We start from the raw sequence: 19,582 nt of genomic DNA, 5'->3' as shown, positions 1-19,582 counted from the left end.
TTAAATAATTTCATATTTGAAAAGTCTGTGTAGCTGCTTAGCATCGAATATAAAGCCATTTCACTGATAAAAGTAATATGCTGTCACTTTGAACCTTTTGCTTCCTCTTGAATTTTAAACAGAAAACAAGCAAACAAAGAAAAAGCCTGGATCAATTTATATAGTAGTAGCAGCCTCTGTGACACTTTTTGTTATAAATAAGACATTTAAAAGTAAGACATTTTTTCCATGTTCTGCTATGTGACTGTATTATATTTTACCCTTCTATAGTGACGATATAGAAATTGACGATTTGTCCATTTAAATTTTGTTCTATTATTATACATTTGGCTGCATTGTCATGAACTTTATATATGAATAAATAAATAAATAAATGAATATATGATTAAGACAGAAAGAGGGACTCACCCTTGGCTGAAAGAATGTGACAGTATCCTGATATCCACAACAGGGTCCACCACAGTACCATTGCCATGGCTGATGCCGTATGCAGCCCTTCTTATTGGTGTCTAACCTTTTTACAAGGTATACTTGACAGGAAATGGCTGAACAAAGAGGAAGTACATCATCTGACACATTGTCAAGTGGGTTTAAGCAAGCAAAACCAAACTGAAATGCTTTGAGTTTGTGTGCAAATAAATCCTTAAGACCCTGGACAGGAAAGCCAAATAGACACCACCACTGCAATGTCCTAAGAAGTCACAACTTGCTAAAACACTGTAATAAGCGCAGGCATGTGTCTTGTTTATAAAATTCTAAATGGCCAGGCCCACCTCCACACACTACCATTGTAAAGATAAACCCTTTGAAGGGTAGGCTTTTTGGAATGTTTCTTCAATGTTCTGAGTCAGTGTTCTAGGACTCCATTGCTTTTGATTTCCAGCAGCGATTGTTACGTCAGCATTAGAATGTTCAGTTAAAAAACATTCTAATTACATATTTGGAGCCTCCACCTTAATGGCTTTTACCGATATCTAATATTTGTTCAACCAGATCTGCGGAAAAGTGGGAACTGTATAGTTTCAGGGAGGAAAAGCACTTTTAGCAACTCACAGTTCTAGTCACCCTGCCACTAGCCATTATGATGCCAGGTGGGGAGTTGGGGTGCTGCTGTCCACCAGAGGGCTGCATTGTAGTCACTACATCTGTGGCCTATTACCTGATCATTGGGCCTAATAAAAGGCCTGGTGCTCAGGCCTAAAGGAGAGAGCTTAGGGGGAGTGGTGTGATGGGTGCTCTGGGTACAAGTTGTTGTTTCTGAGTTTTTTTATTACTTTGCCTGAGAAGCATTTGGTTTCCAGATTGGCCTTTTTTCCTTATTTGGTGGAGGATTCGGTCGGGTTGGCTTTTTATTGGAAACAAACGGCAGAAAGCCAAACGTCTGTTTGCCATGTGATCAGTGGCCACTCCCAGCCCTGCATCACACCACACAAACCTGCCCATCACATCACTCCTTTGCCAGTATACTTAGATCATGGCTAAAGGACAACCAACTGACAACAAACAACACATGTATGGTGTTTAGACCAATACCCCGCATACAAGTTTTCCTGATTGTCTAGTTCTTTTATTTATTTCATCATGACTTTCATGTTGATTGCTACATGTAGCAGGCTACCATGTGCTGTATATTGCTGTGTTTGCATGCAGCATGCTACAGTCTTCTGTCTGCTTTTCTGTGTGTGGCAGTCACCATTGCCATGGCTGATGCTTTGCACAGCCCTTCTTACTGCTGTTCAGCCTTTTAACATGGTATACGTCACAGGAAATGGCTCAAAAAACAGGGAACGCCAACTGTTCTAAGCTATTTTGGGGGAGAGGTGTGGTTACTGTGGTAACTGCAGGCAGAGGGCTGGGGGAAATGGTTCATTCGGCCCAGAAAACACTGCATGTGCTGCCGGTGTCACAGTCACTAACTGTGTTTTCCTTTTCACAGCTGTTTTATTACTAAAAATAAAAAATATACTTCTTAACAACAGATAAAAGCACACTGAAGAGCACACCGCCATATCCAGACACTACTACCCTGTACATAAATATGTTCCTTATTTCTTGAACAATATCACTCCCTGCTGTTCATACATCAATTAGTCAAAAAATCAGAGTACACAAGAAAAAGAAAAAATAAATCTGCAAAAAACAGTACAGAAACAGTACAGAAAAAACTTATTAATGTATGTATTTTCCAGAATACAACTGTGTTCTTCACAGTCAAAACCTAAATATTTTCAGATGCATGTAAAAGCTTCCTTTAGCAAAACAGAATGCAACAGTGGCATATTCACATAGTAACAGATCTTGGTAAGATCTGCAGATTGTCTTTTTCCATCTCTAAATGAGTTTGTCATGGTTCCGTTTCTGTCTCTGTTTTTCCTTGTTGCGCCGCCAGATGGCGGCACTTCTGTTTTGTGTCCTGCTCGTTCCCGTTAATTGTATTATTGCTTTTAATTATTTTATTATTGTTTCTGATTGTGCCTCATTGTTCCCACCTGTGTATTGTTACCCCTGTCTATTTAAGTTCTTTGTCCCCTTGACTCAGGTGCTGATTCCTTGTGTTTGTTTCTGACTTTACGTACCTGCCCACTTTGTCCTGCTTCCGTTTCGTGTGTGTGCTTCTACCCGTGTACTCTGCCTGCCTGTGTTCTGCCCTGCCCGTGTTTTGAGTTCCTCTTGTTTTCTGTTCTTAGAGATTTGTGATGGAGTTTGTGTTTTTACCCATCGTGGCCTTTTCTGTTTCCTGTTTGGTGTTTGCCTTTTTTTGTAGTAAAGTCTTTATTTTCCTTTACCTCTTGAGTTTCGTGTGTTTCACTCTGCACCTGGGTCCAACCCCCTCAAAAACGTGACTGAAGGAATCAGCCAGTACTGGACCCACGCCCTCCAAGGCGTGGCTACAGGAAAGCACCAGGGCTGTTGGATGGATGAGGTCTCTGGGCCTGGGCTGGGGCAGCGACGGCTCGGGAGCAATAGGGGACGCGGGCACACTGGGGGGCCCGGGCACACTGGGAGGAGCAGGCCACCCCCTCCGGGACAACAGGCGGAGCAGGCTTCTCCTGCGGGACAGCGGGCTGGGCAGGTGGCTTCTCCTGCGGGACAGCGGGCTGTGCAGACTTCTCCTGCGGGACAGCGGGCTGTGCAGACTTCTCCTGCGGGACAGCGGGCTGTGCAGACTTCTCCTGCGGGACAGCGGGCTGGGCAGGTGGATTCTCCTGCGGGACAGCAGGCTGGGCAGGCGGCCCCTGCGGGACAACGGGCAGAGCAGGCGACCCCTGCGGGACAACGGGCAGAGCAGGCGACCCCTGCGGGACAACGGGCAGAGCAGGCGGTGGCCCCTGCGGGACGGCGGGCCGAGCGGGCGGTGGCCCCTGCGGGACGGCGGGCCTTAGGGATGGGGCCGGTCCATTCCCCGGACTGTTTGATGGCTGGTCCACCTGCCCCATTGTCTCTCTGTCTACCTGCCTGTTTATCCACCAGCTTGTTTGCATGTTTGTCTGCCCCCCAGGCCGTCAGCTCGTTAGCCGGTCTGCCTACCCATTTGTTTGCCTGTCTGCATTTCAGTCGGTCTGCGTGTTGTCCTGTCTGCCTGCCTGTGTTTTGAGTTCCTCTGTTTCTTAGAGTTTGTATTTTTGCCCATCGTGGCCTTTTCTGTTTCCTGTTTGGTGTTTGCCTTTTTTTGTAGTAAAGTCTTTATTTTCCTTTACCTCTTGAGTTTTGTGTGTTTCACTCTGCACCTGGGTCCAACCCCCTAAAACGTAACAGAGTTGCACTGTACAGACTTCAAATGTCAACTTTAAATGTGGGCTTTTTGTTTCATTTATCCATTTGAATCATTGAAATGTTATCCATATTACATTTTGCAGACACTTGCATAGATCACTTTCATTTTCTTGTTCCTGCAAAAATATGACATCAGAATCTTAAATATGAACTTAGAACAATGAAATTCAAACTTTTCAACAAAGTGGACCATCCATACACAAAATGTAACCATTTTTTATTGATTGTATGAATATGATACGCAGTGCCTACATTATACGTAGATGAACAGAAAATCCTAATGGTTATTCTCCTGAGTATCTCAGAGAACATACTTACAGAATGAGACTGGGGGTTCAACTGCCTCCGTTGTTGTCTGTGAGGGTCTGCAACACCAAACAGCAGTGAAAAAATCAAACTGTAAATACTGGGATTGAATTAGTTGCTTGTTTTAAGTATAAAACAAAAACCAGCAGAACTTGTGACTGACCAGCACATTTGTGAACCCCCAGTACTGCATATTGCTTTTGCTAGTTGGATGGGCAACACAGGCTTATCTGTTTCAGGATTCCATTAGACTGTCTGCCTGTAATGATTGAATTATCTCAAACATTTATTTGCTCTGAAATTTTAGAGAAGCTAGGAGCTGCAACTGCAGATTGAACACAGTATATCTTTAGTTGGAGCATTTCAGCAGTGGAGTGAACAGCATTGGTGAAAACAGTGGTTTAGACCAGTAGACCAGAATAATTGGTTGGAATGAAAGCCACCACCAGCCCTCCAGGAAAAAAAGTTTTGCACCCCTTTCATAAGGTATTGTGTGCCCAAACTTTAGATGTTACTCCCGTTGTATTCACTGGAGAAATCTCATAAACTGGCAAGAGTAATATTCCCATTTTATTAGGATGACACTTCGTATAACAAACTTACCCAGACTGGGAGTGGTCAAGGAAAATATTAAGTACTGGAGCTCCTCACTGTCATTCTCCTCTTTAGGGGTATCTGGGTTTCCTATTAGTAAGAAAATGTATAAAAATATATAAAATATATGTATGAAAATACACATATATGAATGTATGAAATGTATAATACAGATATATGTGGCCCCCGCTTGAGCCTGTGACTCCAGGACCCTGCTCGTGCTTGTACAGAGTGTCTGAACTGCAGAGGTGGAAAGTCCAGGGGTCATATGACAAAAGTAAAAGTTTGTCATATTTCTTCCACCCTTGAACTTAGCCAGCTGATTATTTTTACCTCCTGGTTGAAAGATTGTGGTAATTAGCAAATCAACTTGATTGCAACAAAATACTGGGGAGGATTGTTGCTTTCTGAACCTAGATTTTTCCACCTCTGTGTCACAGTAAAAGTGTGAGTCTTGGTGCATATCGCCTCTTGTGGACATTTTAGCAAACAAACCTCTGGTTTAGAAATTACAGGCCTCCTGACCAAGTGACCTATTTTTACTGAATCCTTTTCCCCACAGTTTCCCCACTTCCTCCCTTTACTCTAATTGTTTAAAGAAGCCAAAATGGTTTTTGAAACGGGTTTTAATGTTGGTGTGTGTGTGCATGAGGCCTCGAATACTTCCATTTTTAAACTACAATCGCTAGTGAGTATGAGGTTTAATTGATGCAGCCATAATGTCAAACATTGTCCGGGTTGTAGAAGTCCAGGCATACCTGCAACTCAGCCTCGTTTTAACAGAAGGCAAAGGTGCAACCCCAGGTATGCACTTTCTTTTGATAAGAAAAACATAATTTTACAAATACTTTCAGGTATTACTTAAGTGTGCATCCTTGGAAGTACAAGAGGTGCAGTCTGATGCACCAAAATGGTCCCAATTCCAGTTGTTCAGTGTAATTAATTTCCCACACACATTTGGCACATGGAACGCACGGGGTCGGTTTCACTAACACAGATTAAGCTTATTCCTGGACCAAGTGGAGTTTTGAATTTAGTTTAGGATTAGAAACTGGCCCATAATGCAAGGTTTCCCGTGAATTATTTCACCGGTTCATGCAGCGTATCAATAGTTCAGTTAAGCCTGTTACCTTGATCTTTCTGTAGCCTGGCGACTTTCTGTAGCTTATTATACCAGCTAAATACTTACTGTACCAGCTGCACTGGAATCACCATTCTCACCCACTGCTAATGTAGATAGGAGTGTAAGAGACAGACATATTTAAGGAAACCTTTTTAAAATAACTTTATATGATTTACCATATAAGGAGCACTGAGCCATGTAACATTTTTGATCACTCAGGCAAATTTATAAAGTATGATTCAATCTTTACTATGATCAAGCCATACATGGCCTATAAGCACATTTTGTATTGTAATATATTAGTTAAGGAACTAGCTTTGTAACTAAGGTTGCAGGTTCGATTCCCAGGTAGGACACTGCTACTGTACCCTTGAGAAAGGTACTGTATAGCTCCAGTATACTATACATCCAGCTGTATAAATGGGTGCTATGTTTTTAAAATGCAAAAAGCAGTGTAAGTCAGTGTGTATAAGAGCGTATGATAAATGCCTGTAATGTAGTGTATTCCCTTACATTACTGCACTGCCTCATGCTATGTGTGAATAGTCTTGTTTCCTACACTACCTTGACCCTGCTGCAGATCTGTGATGTTACTGTAGACTGCATCAGCTGCACCGTTCCCTTCAGCTGGTGATGAGGAGGGACCTGAGAGGGAGAAAACATTTAAGCAAACTGTAAATGATCTCTCTGGGAACTGATTGGTCATATTTGGTTGATCTTGTGTATGGAATTGGTTTGTTTTCTTAGCATTTTTCTCTGTACTGGATTAGTTTTAAAAAGAATAAAAGAGATTGTTTTTATTGTCTGTTGTATGTCGTTGATGATCAAATCAATCCCATTTGCAGCTTTGCAACACGTTTAGAACTGCTCCTTTCACATTGAGCCCTCTGTTTGCAACTTGCAAATAATGAGTGAGTCTTAAATATGACAAAGCTACAAAATATAAGAGATATTGTTTTAGTGCGAATGCTCTAGAATGCTGGGGAAGTGTTCTAGAAAGCTCTGTCAGAGAGAACGGTGAACTTGGAACAGAGAGAAGAGCCCTTACCTGCTGCTGTTTTCAGACGCCGAAACAACAGACCTCCTATCAGCAACAGCACTCCAACACACACAGCAGCAGTACAGGCCAAACCGATCACCTGCACCCTGCCATTATCTGTGTTGGCACAAAAGAAGGAAACTTAACTAGGAAACTCAGAACAGGGAGAATATTTAACTCATTAAAAATGTTTTTTTTTTCTTATTTAGCTATTTTTTAAAGATACATTCATTAGTTACATGAGACTAGTGCATATTATATGCAAGGAAAATAGAAAATTCTAAAATTCCAACCATGGTACATTAAATATGTAACACTTTAAATTTAATGCTAAATTGTTCAGATACAGAAGACTGACAGTTCCAAACCTTAAGCCCAAGTATTTCTGACAAACCCCTGTGTTGCGATGGGAAAGTTTTACATTGGCATTAATTACTTATTTGAAACTGTAAGCCATTACATAGAGCATTATTCAGATTTCAAATGCGTCATAAGCGAACTGTCATGTTCACAAATACTAGGGCAGAAGAGACAGAAGCATTATCATTCAGTGGCATGGTCTGGTTTCAGTCTCCATTTTAACCTTTGGATTCTGATTCTCTCTCATTGTAATTTGAATGAAATTTTATCCTTAAGTGAGCTCAAAGGGATGTGGTTGGAGGCATATGCATAGGTTAAGAGGGAGACTGGGAGACATGTCACCCCCAATGTTTTCAATGAATGGGCAGGGTGAGACTGAGCATCTTTTTTGGGTGCTCCTCACTCAGGCCCTCCTGTTTTACGAGCTCCCCCCTGCCCCCCTTCATCCGGAGCCAGGCCAGGGTCACAGAGCCGATCACCTGTGATATCTCACAGTTCAGCACTACTGACTTATTCCTGGACAGACCACCAGTGGACTCTGCTGATTCTGAGAGAGCACATGTACATGGATTGAAAAATAATAAAACAAAATCATTTATTTTTATTTATTTATTTTTCAAAGTTATTTTATTCAGATAGCATCCATTATTAGTCAAAGTTTCTGTAAGGTGCACAACCTTTATGACTTGGGATCAACACTTCTGTTGCTTACTGTTAGCCCATGGCTGTAGTCCGTTATGTTACATGATGCAGAATATTGGAGAAAAATGCTACTTTAATAATCATCATGTTTAAATACTGTTATTTATTCAGCCCTGTAAATTATGTAAGCATAATTACATTACATTACAGGCATCTTATCTAGAGCGACTTACACAATTTATTACAAAGAATTTATACAGCTGGATATATACTGAAGCAATGTGGGTCAAGTACCTTGTCCAAGGGTACGACAGCAGTGTCCAACATGGGAATTAAACCTTTGATATTTACGTTACAAGACTAGCTCCTTACCCTTTATACTACACTGCTGCCCCAAAATACATAATTAATTATATTACATGCCGCATCAGCTAAACTTGAAGTGCAGACTTACCCTGAACAGTTACCAGAGTTATTGTGGCCATCGGGTTCCTGTGGGCATCGCTGTGACAGAAGTACCTTCCACCGTCTCCAAACTTCACTGGTGAGATTCTCAGAGGGAAATTAGATCCATCATAGCGCTCAGATGAGAAACTCTCTTTATCGATCTCCATGGAAATCGAAGCATTCTCATATATATCAGCTGAGGCCACAGTGATTACATTTGTTCTAGACAATGGTTCCCATTGCCAATATGCTGTTCCGTATGAGATCAGAGAATGGCAGATTAGCACCACCTCACTGCTGCTCAAACTCCCTCTGTACAGAATGTGATGTGTTCTATATGTACCTGAGGAATACAGCTGTGGTTAGAATGCTTGTGTCATGAAACGGGTAGGGGGGACCCAAACGCAGAGGGAAAAAAACACAAACTCAAAAAGGGAAAATTAACAAAGACTTTACTTACGACAGGCAAACAAGCAGGGAACAGACAAGGCCACGATGGGCAAAAACACAAACTCAAAAAAGTCTAATGAAACAGAAAACAACAGGAACTCAAAAACACAGGCAGGGCAGAACATAGACAAGCAGAGTACAAGGGCAAACAAACACAAACAGGTCAAAAACACAGGCAGGTACATACGGTCTGACACAAACGCAAGTTGGGAACAAACACAAGGAACCAGCACCCGAGTCAAGGGCACAAAGAACTTAAATAGACAGGGGGTAACAAGACACAGGTGAACTCAAAAAACAATCAAACCAGAAGGAGGGGATAACAAGACACAGGTGGGAACAATGATAGAATAACGAGACAAACAATAATACAATTAACAGCGGGGAACTGTTGTAGTCTGTATTTCCGGTCACTTGTCTCCCCAGTACTGTCTCTGTGTCTGTGTTCCCTGAGCTGCTTCACTCCCCTGTACTTGTGAGTTCACTATTCGGGTGGTTCCGGGTTTTCGTGGTTTCCCCCCTTCTTTCCAGTCTCGCTTTACTTTCTTCCTGCTGATTTCTAGTTTTACTAATTTCTACTAATCCCTACTAACTTATAGATTGTAAAGTACTAACCTCACTAATATACTAACATGTGAATATTACTAATGGACTAACACACACTAGTTTTGGGTTTTTGATAGTTTAGATCACTATACTAATACATTAACCAGTCTCCCCTTTTCCATGCTGCGCTGTAGCTCCGCCCCTTTTCTTTCTAGCCTGCTCTAACGCTGAGTTCTGCAATTGCCTGCACCTGTCTCTTGCTCTGACTGCACCTCTCTCTCTCTGCACTTGTTTTAACTGCTTCACCCAGGCCGTCTATTATCATTGTTGTCTATGTGATTCCAGTCCGCGTTTTGTCAGTCCCCTGTCATTGAATTAGTTTTCCTAATGTTCTTCACCTGGATGTTGTTTGTTACTCCTCCCTCACTCACTTAACCCCTCCTTGATTGTTATCTTCCCCAGTGTATAAATGTCAGTCTTTTCCACTTGTTTCGTGTCAGAACGTTGATCATATTCATTGTGCCGATTATTTGTAAGCCTTTGTTTATTGAGATTCTTGCGACACCCCTTTGCCCGACTTCGAGTTTGCCTGCCCCTTTTGGTTTTGTTTGATCTGGTTCGACCTTCGCTTTTCTTTGACTTCTCTTTTGCCTGCCCCTTTGTACCTTCGCTATTTCTGATCTCCTGGTTTTTGACTTTTTGCCTGTCTTTTTACTTTTCTTTTGGAAACTCGATTCTGTACCGCACTCTCTCTGATCACCTGGCTTCGAACTTCGCACGGAATAAAGACAACGTTTTCTTGGATTTCCCTGGTCTGCGTGTGGGTCCTTACTCTGAACGTAACAGTACGTTCTGACCAGGATGGACCCAGCGGACCCTGCCCAGGTACAATTTGTACTTGGGCAGCAGGGAGCCATGTTGGGACGCCACCAGTCCCACTTGGAGTCGGTCTCTCACCAGCTGCAGACTCTAACCTCCTGCGTGGCAGAGCTGACATCTGCACTCCGGGCCTCCTCGCCTGGCTTCGCTCCCCAGCAACCTGCGGCTCCCGCTACGCCTGACATCCCACCTGCACGTGCTCGTGAACCCCACCTTCCTCCTCCGGAGAAGTACGACGGAGAACCTAGTGGCTGCCGCCCATTCCTTACCCAGTGCCGGCTGATCTTCCAGCTACAGCCAGCTACCTTCCCCACTGAGCAGGCCCGAGTTGCCTACATAATCACGCAGCTCACCGGGCGAGCTAGGAAGTGGGGAACGGCTGCCTGGGAGGAGGGGCTTCCCTGCGTGCAGACCTCCACGCTGCTCGCAGAAGAGATGAAACGGGTCTTTGACCGCTCCAAGCACGGCCACGATGCGGCGCAAGAACTCCTGCACATGCGCCAAGGTGGAATGACGGTGTCGGACTTCGCCATCGATTTTCGTACTCTGGCTACCGCCAGTGGCTGGGAGAAGAAGGCTCAATATGACACCTTCCTCAATGGCCTGTCTGAGCGCGTGAAGGACGAGCTGCTGACCCGGGACCTACCCGAGGACTTCAACGATCTCATTGCCCTGGCTATCCGCGTGGATTCACGCATCCAGGAGCGCCAACGGGCTCGCAGTCAAGGTGTCTACAACCGAGCAGTCACTGAGAGGTCCAGGACCACTGCTGCATCCCCTACCAACCCCAAACCTCCTCCAGTCATGATGCCGGACCCGGAACCCATGCAAGTCAACCGTGCTCGCCTGACCCAGGAGGAGAGGGATAGAAGGATGCACACCAGGTCCTGCCTCTACTGTGGGAAACCAGGTCACTATGTCGCAGCCTGCCCGTTAAAAGACAACGCCCGCTAGTGTATCGAGGAGCACTAGTGGGCATGATTCCGACTGAATCCTCCTCAAAACACCGGACTTGCCTGCCTGTCACCATTGAGTCGGGGGGACGAACCAAAGGGACCACCGCTCTCATCGACTCCGGGGCCGAGGAGAACTTCCTGGACGCTGGGGCCGCCGAGAGATGGGGAATCCCCTTGGAGAAGGTATCATGCCCCCTAGTGGCCAACTCGCTCAATGGTCAGAAGTTGGCGAACATCACCCACACCAGCGTTCCACTCAAGGTTCGGCTCTCCGGTAACCATCAAGAAGAGCTTCGGCTCCACATCATTGAATCTCCCCACTCACCCATCATTCTCGGGCACCCCTGGCTTGAGAAGCACAACCCCACCTTGGAATGGAACTCGCACAAGATTTTGGGCTGGAGCCCATTCTGTTTAGCATCTTGTCTGCGAGAGGCCCATTCTTCTGTTCCCGAGTCACCTCATCCCGAGAAGCCGACGGATCTGTCGGCGGTTCCTCCCGAGTACCTGGACCTTAAAGAGGTCTTCAGCAAATCCCGAGCCACCTCTCTGCCTCCTCATCGCCCCTACGACTGCGCCATTGACCTGAAGCCCGGCACCACTCCCACCAGAGGTCGATTGTTCTCCCTGTCTCGGCCGGAGACGGAAGCAATGAACAAATACCTCCAGGAGTCCGTGACTGCCGGCATCATCCGTCCTTCATCCTCACCAGCGGGGGCCGGATTCTTCTTCGTGGGGAAGAAGGATGGCTCACTCCGGCCGTGCGTCGACTACCGTGCCCTCAATGACATTACGGTCAAGAACCGTTACCCACTTCCCCTCATGGCTTCCGCCTTCGAACTCCTGCAAGGAGCCACGATATTCACCAAGTTGGACCTGCGCAACGCCTATCACCTGGTGCGCATTCGAGAGGGCGACGAATGGAAGACAGCCTTCAACACCCCTACCGGACACTGGGAGTATCTGGTGATGCCCTTCGGGCTCACAAACGCACCAGCTGTTTTCCAGACACTGGTCAATGATGTTCTGAGGGATTGGATAAATAAGTTTGTTTTCGTATACCTGGATGATATCCTGATCTTTTCCAAAACTAAGGAGGAACATATCATCCAGGTCCGCAAGGTGCTCCAGAGACTTTTGGAGAACCGCTTATTCGTCAAGGCGGAGAAATGTGAGTTTAGCTGTAACACCACTTCTTTCCTGGGGTACATCATCTCCGCCGGCAGCATTCAGATGGACCCCCAGAAGATCCGGGCGGTTGTGGAATGGCCTCAGCCAGACTGTCGTCGGGAACTGCAACGTTTCCTGGGCTTCGCCAATTTCTACCGTCGTTTCATCCGTAATTACAGTTCTCTGGCAGCCCCACTCACCGCCCTCACATCCATTAAGACCGATTCCAGTGGAACGCCCAGGCTGAAACAGCCTTCCGAGCCCTCAAGAACCACTTCACCTCTGCACCCATCCTTGTTCATCCTGACTCTGCTGCCCAGTTCATCGTAGAGGTTGATGCCTCCAACATTGGGGTGGGAGCCGTTCTCTCTCAGCGTTCACCCAGAGACAATAAGATCCATCCCTGTGCCTACTTTTCTCACCGCCTGACACCCACGGAACAGAACTACGACATTGGGAACCGTGAGCTGTTGGCGGTGAGGATGGCTTTGGGAGAGTGGCGCCACTGGCTGGAGGGCTCTCAAACACCTTTTCTGGTGTGGACTGATCACAAGAACCTGGAGTACCTTCACACAGCCAAACGCCTCAACTCTCGCCAGGCCCGATGGGCACTCTTCTTCTCCAGATTTGACTTTACCCTTGCTTACCGCCCTGGGTCGAAGAATACCAAACCTGACGCCCTCTCCCGCCGGTTTGAACCACCCACCAAGGATCCCTCACCTGACACCATCCTCCCGCGGAGCTGTTTCATCAATGCCATCCACTTGGACATCGAGGAGAGGGTTCGTAAGGCCCAGGAGGATGAGGCTGGTCCAAGTAATTGCCCAGCGGATCGTCTCTACGTTCCTGCCCAAGTCCGCTCTCAAGTTCTCCTTTGGGGCCACGCTTCGCAACTTTCATGCCACCCAGGGGCCACCAGAACCAGGACCTTTATTCAGAGACGCTTTTGGTGGCCCTCCATGAAACAAGAGATCTTGGACTTTGTGGCTGCCTGCTTGGTCTGTGCCCAGAACAAACCCTCTCACCACCCACCCTCAGGTCTGTTACAACCCCTCCCCATCCCACACCGCCCCTGGTCTCACATAGCGTTAGATTTCATCACAGGCTACCCCCATCCAACACTTTCACCACTATCCTCACCATAGTTGATAGGTTCTCTAAAGCTGTTCACTTCGTTCCCCTCACCAAGCTTCCCTCTGCTAAAGAAACCGCCAACTTACTCATTCATCACGTTATTAGACTACACGGCATCCCCACTAACATAGTTTCCGATAGAGGCCCCCAGTTCACTGCACGTTTCTGGAAAGCTTTCTGCTCACTGTTGGGTTCCTCCATTAGTCTATCCTCAGGATTTCACCCCCAGACCAATGGCCAGACCGAGCGGGCCAATCAAGTTATTGAAACCGTCCTTAGATGCCTCTGCTCCAAGAATCCCTCCTCATGGTTTTATCAGCTACCCTGGGCAGAGTATGCCATAAACTCTCACACCTCCTCTTCCAAACTTTCTCCATTCGAGTGCTGCCTAGGGTACCAGCCGCCTCTGTTCCCTAGTCAGGAGGAGGAGGTGGGGGTCCCCTCAGCTGAAGCCTTCATCCGGCGCTGCAGAAGGACATGGAAGACCGCTCGCTTCAACTTGCTTCGCGCCAGCGCCAGGATGAAGGTGACGGCCGATCGCCGCCGCTCTAAAGCCCCCTCCTACAGAGTTGGACAGCGTGTTTGGCTCACCACCAGAGACATTCCCTACGTGTTGAGTCCCAGAAATTAGCTCCTCGTTTTATTGGCCCCTTTCCTATTGTTAAAATCCTCAGCCCCACTGCTGTTATATTAAAGTTACCCTCCACCATGCGCAGAATTCACCCCACTTTTCATGTTTCCCGCTTAAAACCCGTTGTTACCCATCCCCTCTGCCCTGCCCCTGACCCCCCCCTCCCCCCCGACTCATTGATGGTGGTGATGCCTACACCGTGAACAAACTGCTGGATGTTCGTCGTCGGGGTCGCGGCCTTCAGTACCTGGTGGACTGGGAAGGCTACGGCCCCGAGGAAAGAAGCTGGATCCCCTCTCGCTTCATTTTGGATAAGCAGATTGTTAAGGACTTTCATGTTAAACACCCTGTGCCACCGGTGAAAACGCCAAGAGGCGTTTCCTAGGGGGGGGGGGTACTGTTGTAGTCTGTATTTCCGGTCACTTGTCTCCCCAGTACTGTCTCTGTGTCTGTGTTCCCTGAGCTGCTTCACTCCCCTGTACTTGTGAGTTCACTATTCGGGTGGTTCCGGGTTTTCGTGGTTTCCCCCCTTCTTTCCAGTCTCGCTTTACTTTCTTCCTGCTGATTTCTAGTTTTACTAATTTCTACTAATCCCTACTAACTTATAGATTGTAAAGTACTAACCTCACTAATATACTAACATGTGAATATTACTAATGGACTAACACACACTAGTTTTGGGTTTTTGATAGTTTAGATCACTATACTAATACATTAACCAGTCTCCCCTTTTCCATGCTGCGCTGTAGCTCCGCCCCTTTTCTTTCTAGCCTGCTCTAACGCTGAGTTCTGCAATTGCCTGCACCTGTCTCTTGCTCTGACTGCACCTCTCTCTCTCTGCACTTGTTTTACCTGCTTCACCCAGGCCGTCTATTATCATTGTTGTCTATGTGATTCCAGTCCGCGTTTTGTCAGTCCCCTGTCATTGAATTAGTTTTCCTAATGTTCTTCACCTGGATGTTGTTTGTTACTCCTCCCTCACTCACTTAACCCCTCCTTGATTGTTATCTTCCCCAGTGTATAAATGTCAGTCTTTTCCACTTGTTTCGTGTCAGAACGTTGATCATATTCATTGTGCCGATTATTTGTAAGCCTTTGTTTATTGAGATTCTTGCGACACCCCTTTGCCCGACTTCGAGTTTGCCTGCCCCTTTTGGTTTTGTTTGATCTGGTTCGACCTTCGCTTTTCTTTGACTTCTCTTTTGCCTGCCCCTTTGTACCTTCGCTATTTCTGATCTCCTGGTTTTTGACTTTTTGCCTGTCTTTTTACTTTTCTTTTGGAAACTCGATTCTGTACCGCACTCTCTCTGATCACCTGGCTTCGAACTTCGCACGGAATAAAGACAACGTTTTCTTGGATTTCCCTGGTCTGCGTGTGGGTCCTTACTCTGAACGTAACAGGAACAGGACACAAAACAGAAGTGCCGCCATCTGGCGGCCCAACAAGGGAAACACAGACAGGAAAACAGGACCATGACAGCTTGTCTGTACAGTCAGCACATATGCTACTGCTACAGGTAGTGAGCAACAAATGGAAAAATATGTGAAAGTCAATGAACTCACACAGTTGGTGGTAGAGGAAAACTCAGGCCTCATTAAAGAATAGCCTCTGAAAAATCCCCCACCTCCCACCATGAAAGCTATTATAGGGAGCTATATATGAATCTTTAGTGTGATCAAAACATACATGGCCTGTACAGTAAGTATATTTTATAGTGTTTTTTTAAAGAACAAAATCACATGGTAGCCTCTACTTTACATTTTGTCCCTTGTTTACTCCATTCTGTTTTTTGCGCACTACCATTGTCTCAGATGGAAACATGCATGCCTTGTTTGTAGAAATTTCAGCATTAAAATGTTAAAATACTGAACATGTACATTTTTTCAGAATTTTAAATAGTTCAATTTTTTTTCAAATAGTTTCTTTTTTTTCTAAAAAATAATTTGCCACCAAACATGGGGCTGAGTATATCCAATTTCCACCCTTATTCTGAATCCCCCATTACTACCCAGCCGCTCAATCCCTCACACGTGGTGTCTCCAGCCTGCTTGTTTTCACTCCACAGCCCACAGCCAGCTCGCATGTAGTTGAGCCGAAGGAACATGTCTCGTATGCGTCTTTGGCATGCAGTCCACAAACACTCGCCCCAACAGTGGGGGCGGGCGCTAGAGAGCAATGAAACACAGACCCCTAACTGACTGAACCTTCTGCACTGGCACGGTCCAGATTCGATCCGTGACCTTGGGGGGCATCCATGAACCACAGAGTGGTGCTGTAGCTGAATGAGCCTCCCAGCAGCCCTTCAGTAGCTAGGCAACCCTACAGGTGTCTGCTCTGGTGCATGGTTACAAACATGGGTAAACAGCCAGGACTGTTGAACCAAATTCTATTTTGTCCTCTGGGTTGCCAAGCAACCAAATTGGCAACTCAGCCCAAACTGGAGTATACATGTATGTATCTGTTCCATTTGTACAGACCAAAATAGTTTGCAAACTGACAACATAACTACCTGCCTACTTACTCTGTTCACATTATAAACCACTGAAGGTCAACAGAAAAATATAATAATCTCAGTCAGATTATTTTTTGTAAACCTTCTTAATCCAGGGCCAGGATAATTTACCTTTAGCCCCTGAATTTTGGTAGTCTGATACACATAAAATTTAGTTTGTAAAATGTATAAAACCTTTGACAGCCCTAATCGTTATACAGCGTTAAAATGTGAATAGTACTTTTCAAATATGGAGGCCCAAGATTTCCAACTTAATATGTAATTACACATCTATTATATTGGAGTCTTAAAATAGTTAGGATGCAGTACTCAGATTTATCTTTCATTTAATGAATGAGATGCTTCAATAGTTTGCTTATGAAGAAGGGTTATAACTCCAGTGAAAATCATATCCATAGTAACATACCCTTGGAGAATTGAAGTGTCCTGGGAATGCTGAAAATAAGTGCTTTGTTCCATCTGAGTGTGCAGTAATATGATCCCTCACTGTATCGGTCAGCACTGTGGATGATGATGTGGGCAGTGTTGTTGTAGATCTGCGTTGTGTTAGCAGTAGGTTCTCTGTCCCTTTCCCAGTCCAGTGTAGCTGAATCTGGAAGGTGCGATACCCCACATCTCATGGTCACATCAGAACCTTTTTTTACTTTGTACCGGCGAGATGGTTCCACTGCAGGAGCAAAGAGCAACTGATTTTGAGAATACTGTCAACCTTTTCATCAAATCATTGAGAGGGCAACATCTCAAAACCAGTAATGAAATTTAAACCAAAATACAATCCTCAAAGTCTGTGCTGGGAATTCGACAAATGACATAAGAGTGAATTTACCTTTTACAGCAAACACTTCAACCTGGGCCAAGTTTACTTTCTCAGATTTAGTTTGAATAAAAGTAAAAATTCCTCCATCTTCTAACTCCGGTTCCAGATAAATGTCATACTTCCCTTGTTTTGTAATAGACGTCTTCTTAAATTCCCACCAATGATTCCCATTGGGCTGTATAGTTATTATCCGAGCGTTTGTGTAGCTTCCATCATGTGACATCCACTCCCAGATGAATTCTGTCCCGTTGGTCTCAGCAGGGGCTTGTAGAGAGACCCCCTGTTTCTTGCCAAAAAGGAAGTATTTGTACTGTACCAAAACTGCAGAAAGAGAAAAATATACCAAATACAGAAATACAACTAAGCACAAGACATAATATTGCTTTTCAGGATGGAGGGGAATTGCAGTTAATTCATTAAAGTTGAACTTATTCATAAATGGAGATAAAAATGTAATCCTTGCAGCTCTAATAAATATTTTTGCTTTATGTTACACTGGGATGGGAAAGTATTGCTTGTACCGGTTATAGTAATGGTTTTAGACCCAAGATCTGCATCATTACTTTTTTTTTTTGTCCTCAATGTGGTTATAGCATAATACCAAGTTCTGTCAGGACCACTGTCATCAAAGTAGAACTTTATTGACAATAAAGGCAATACAGTTATGTTTGGCGGTATGGCTCTGTTCTGGAGCTCTCCCGCCAACCACGCAGCCCGTGTGGATAAGGCCGGGAGGCCAGCAGCCAAACCCCCCTAGAGGGGTACACACAGAACAGATCCAGCAGCAAAGCAAGTTCTTAACACATAGGGATGGAGAAATGCAAATTCTTGACGCATGGGGATGGAGCTGGGGTGGTGGAGGGGATTTACAAAGCAACGTGCAGCGCTTGCATGCAGGAGGAGCAGCCGAATGAGTAGAGGGAGGCTGTTTAAGTAGACCGCCCTGTTAGTGAATGTACTGTGATAGGCGAACATCACTCAGCTGAGCCATCAGCTGATTCAGCCGGAGCGCTTGACTCTCGTGGCCTGCCAGAACTACGCAATGCTCCATTTCTGTCAGGACCACTGTCATGAAAGTAGAACTTTACTGACAATAAAGGCAATACAGTTATGTTTGGCGGTATGGCTCTGTTCTGGAGCTCTCCCGCCAACCACGCAGCCCGCGTGGATAAGGCCGGGAGGCCAGCAGCCAAACCCCGAAACAACCATATGCCGACGTGCTATTAATAAGTGTCTCCGGCTGATGTGGTGACTATGTGTAAGACCACCTGGAGGAAGCCCTTCGTCCAGCCGAGCCTTTCGGCTTGAGGCCGTCTTTTTTTTACATGGATCAGTGGTTATGTGTACCAACAGCATGTTGGACGTTCCCCTGAGGCCAATAGTTAGATGAATTATTAATTAATAAACCAGGGGAACATACTATGTGAGATGTAATATTAGGCTATGTGTACCGACAGCTTGTCGGTATTTCCCCTCGAGCGCCGAGATTTAAACTAAACCGGGGGAAATATGCTACTACCTGCATCAGTGTAAATGAATCCTCACTCATTGCCATCCATACACGCATGCATGGACAAGACCGGGAGGGGGCAGCAGCAAAAACCCCCAAAACAACCATACGCCGACATGTTGTTAGTACTTAGTCATCACTTCAGCCGGAGACTATGTGAAACGCCATTCGGATACCGGAAGGGCCCTTCAACCGGTCAGCTCGAGGCCGTTCAAACATTGTGGGTCAGTGTACCAAGCTTTTTTTATTTTATTTTATTTTTTTTGGCCTTTCTCCTGAAGCAAGAGTAAAATTAAACCAGGGGAAAATACTATTTGTAATGTTGAAGGCTATGCCTACGTGTATGGCCTTGGCTCCTATACTGCAAAGCTCATAGCTTTTGAACGGAAATTGTCAATGCCAACGGATGAAAGAAGCACATGTCCAAAGCCCCGTAGCTTCACTGGGGATGCCGGGAACCATCACTGCTGTCGTTGCTGCACTGGAGCAGGAGTGGTGGTGTAGAACTCTGGAATGGGGACCACATTGCCAATGAGACGGAGGCGGACGGCAACCAGATTTCGTCATGGCATTTCCCAATGAAGGCTCCTCAGGGCTCTCATGGGGGCGCCACCACAGGTACCGGGTCATGGAGGAGAGGATGGAAAACAGTGCTAGTATGCCATAATGACACGAGTTCCTTCATTTTCTC

At 45.6% G+C, this 19,582-nt stretch overlaps 2 protein-coding genes across 19 annotated transcripts in view; both read right to left on the bottom strand.

The window, feature by feature from the left end:
• Positions 1 to 19,582, bottom strand: part of LOC135243029 (uncharacterized) — a 68,804-nt gene that overhangs the window by 17,551 nt on the left and 31,671 nt on the right. For 2 of the 11 annotated variants that reach the window (XR_010326537.1, XR_010326539.1), the window contains exon 7: positions 6,362 to 6,442. The exons of 5 other annotated variants lie outside the window; for them this stretch is intronic. The gene's annotated coding sequence lies outside the window, so the exon portion shown is untranslated. Of the gene's footprint in view, positions 1 to 1,943; positions 2,332 to 3,749; positions 3,891 to 4,092; positions 4,140 to 4,683; positions 4,765 to 6,361; positions 6,443 to 19,582 lie in introns of those variants that run through there. 4 more of the 11 variants (XR_010326534.1, XR_010326540.1, XR_010326535.1 and 1 more) reach the window with 4 other exon arrangements.
• LOC135243030 (uncharacterized) overlaps positions 1 to 19,582 on the bottom strand; it is a 62,074-nt gene that overhangs the window by 22,491 nt on the left and 20,001 nt on the right. The window contains exon 1 of one of the 8 annotated variants that reach the window (XM_064314480.1): positions 409 to 476. The exons of the other annotated variants lie outside the window; for them this stretch is intronic. The gene's annotated coding sequence lies outside the window, so the exon portion shown is untranslated. Of the gene's footprint in view, positions 1 to 408; positions 477 to 19,582 lie in introns of those variants that run through there. 8 annotated transcript variants of the gene reach the window in all.

Source organism: Anguilla rostrata, chromosome 17 (assembly GCF_018555375.3).
Source record: "Anguilla rostrata isolate EN2019 chromosome 17, ASM1855537v3, whole genome shotgun sequence".
Lineage (NCBI taxonomy): Eukaryota > Metazoa > Chordata > Actinopteri > Anguilliformes > Anguillidae > Anguilla > Anguilla rostrata.
This window is presented reverse-complemented; position numbering and strand designations above follow the sequence as displayed.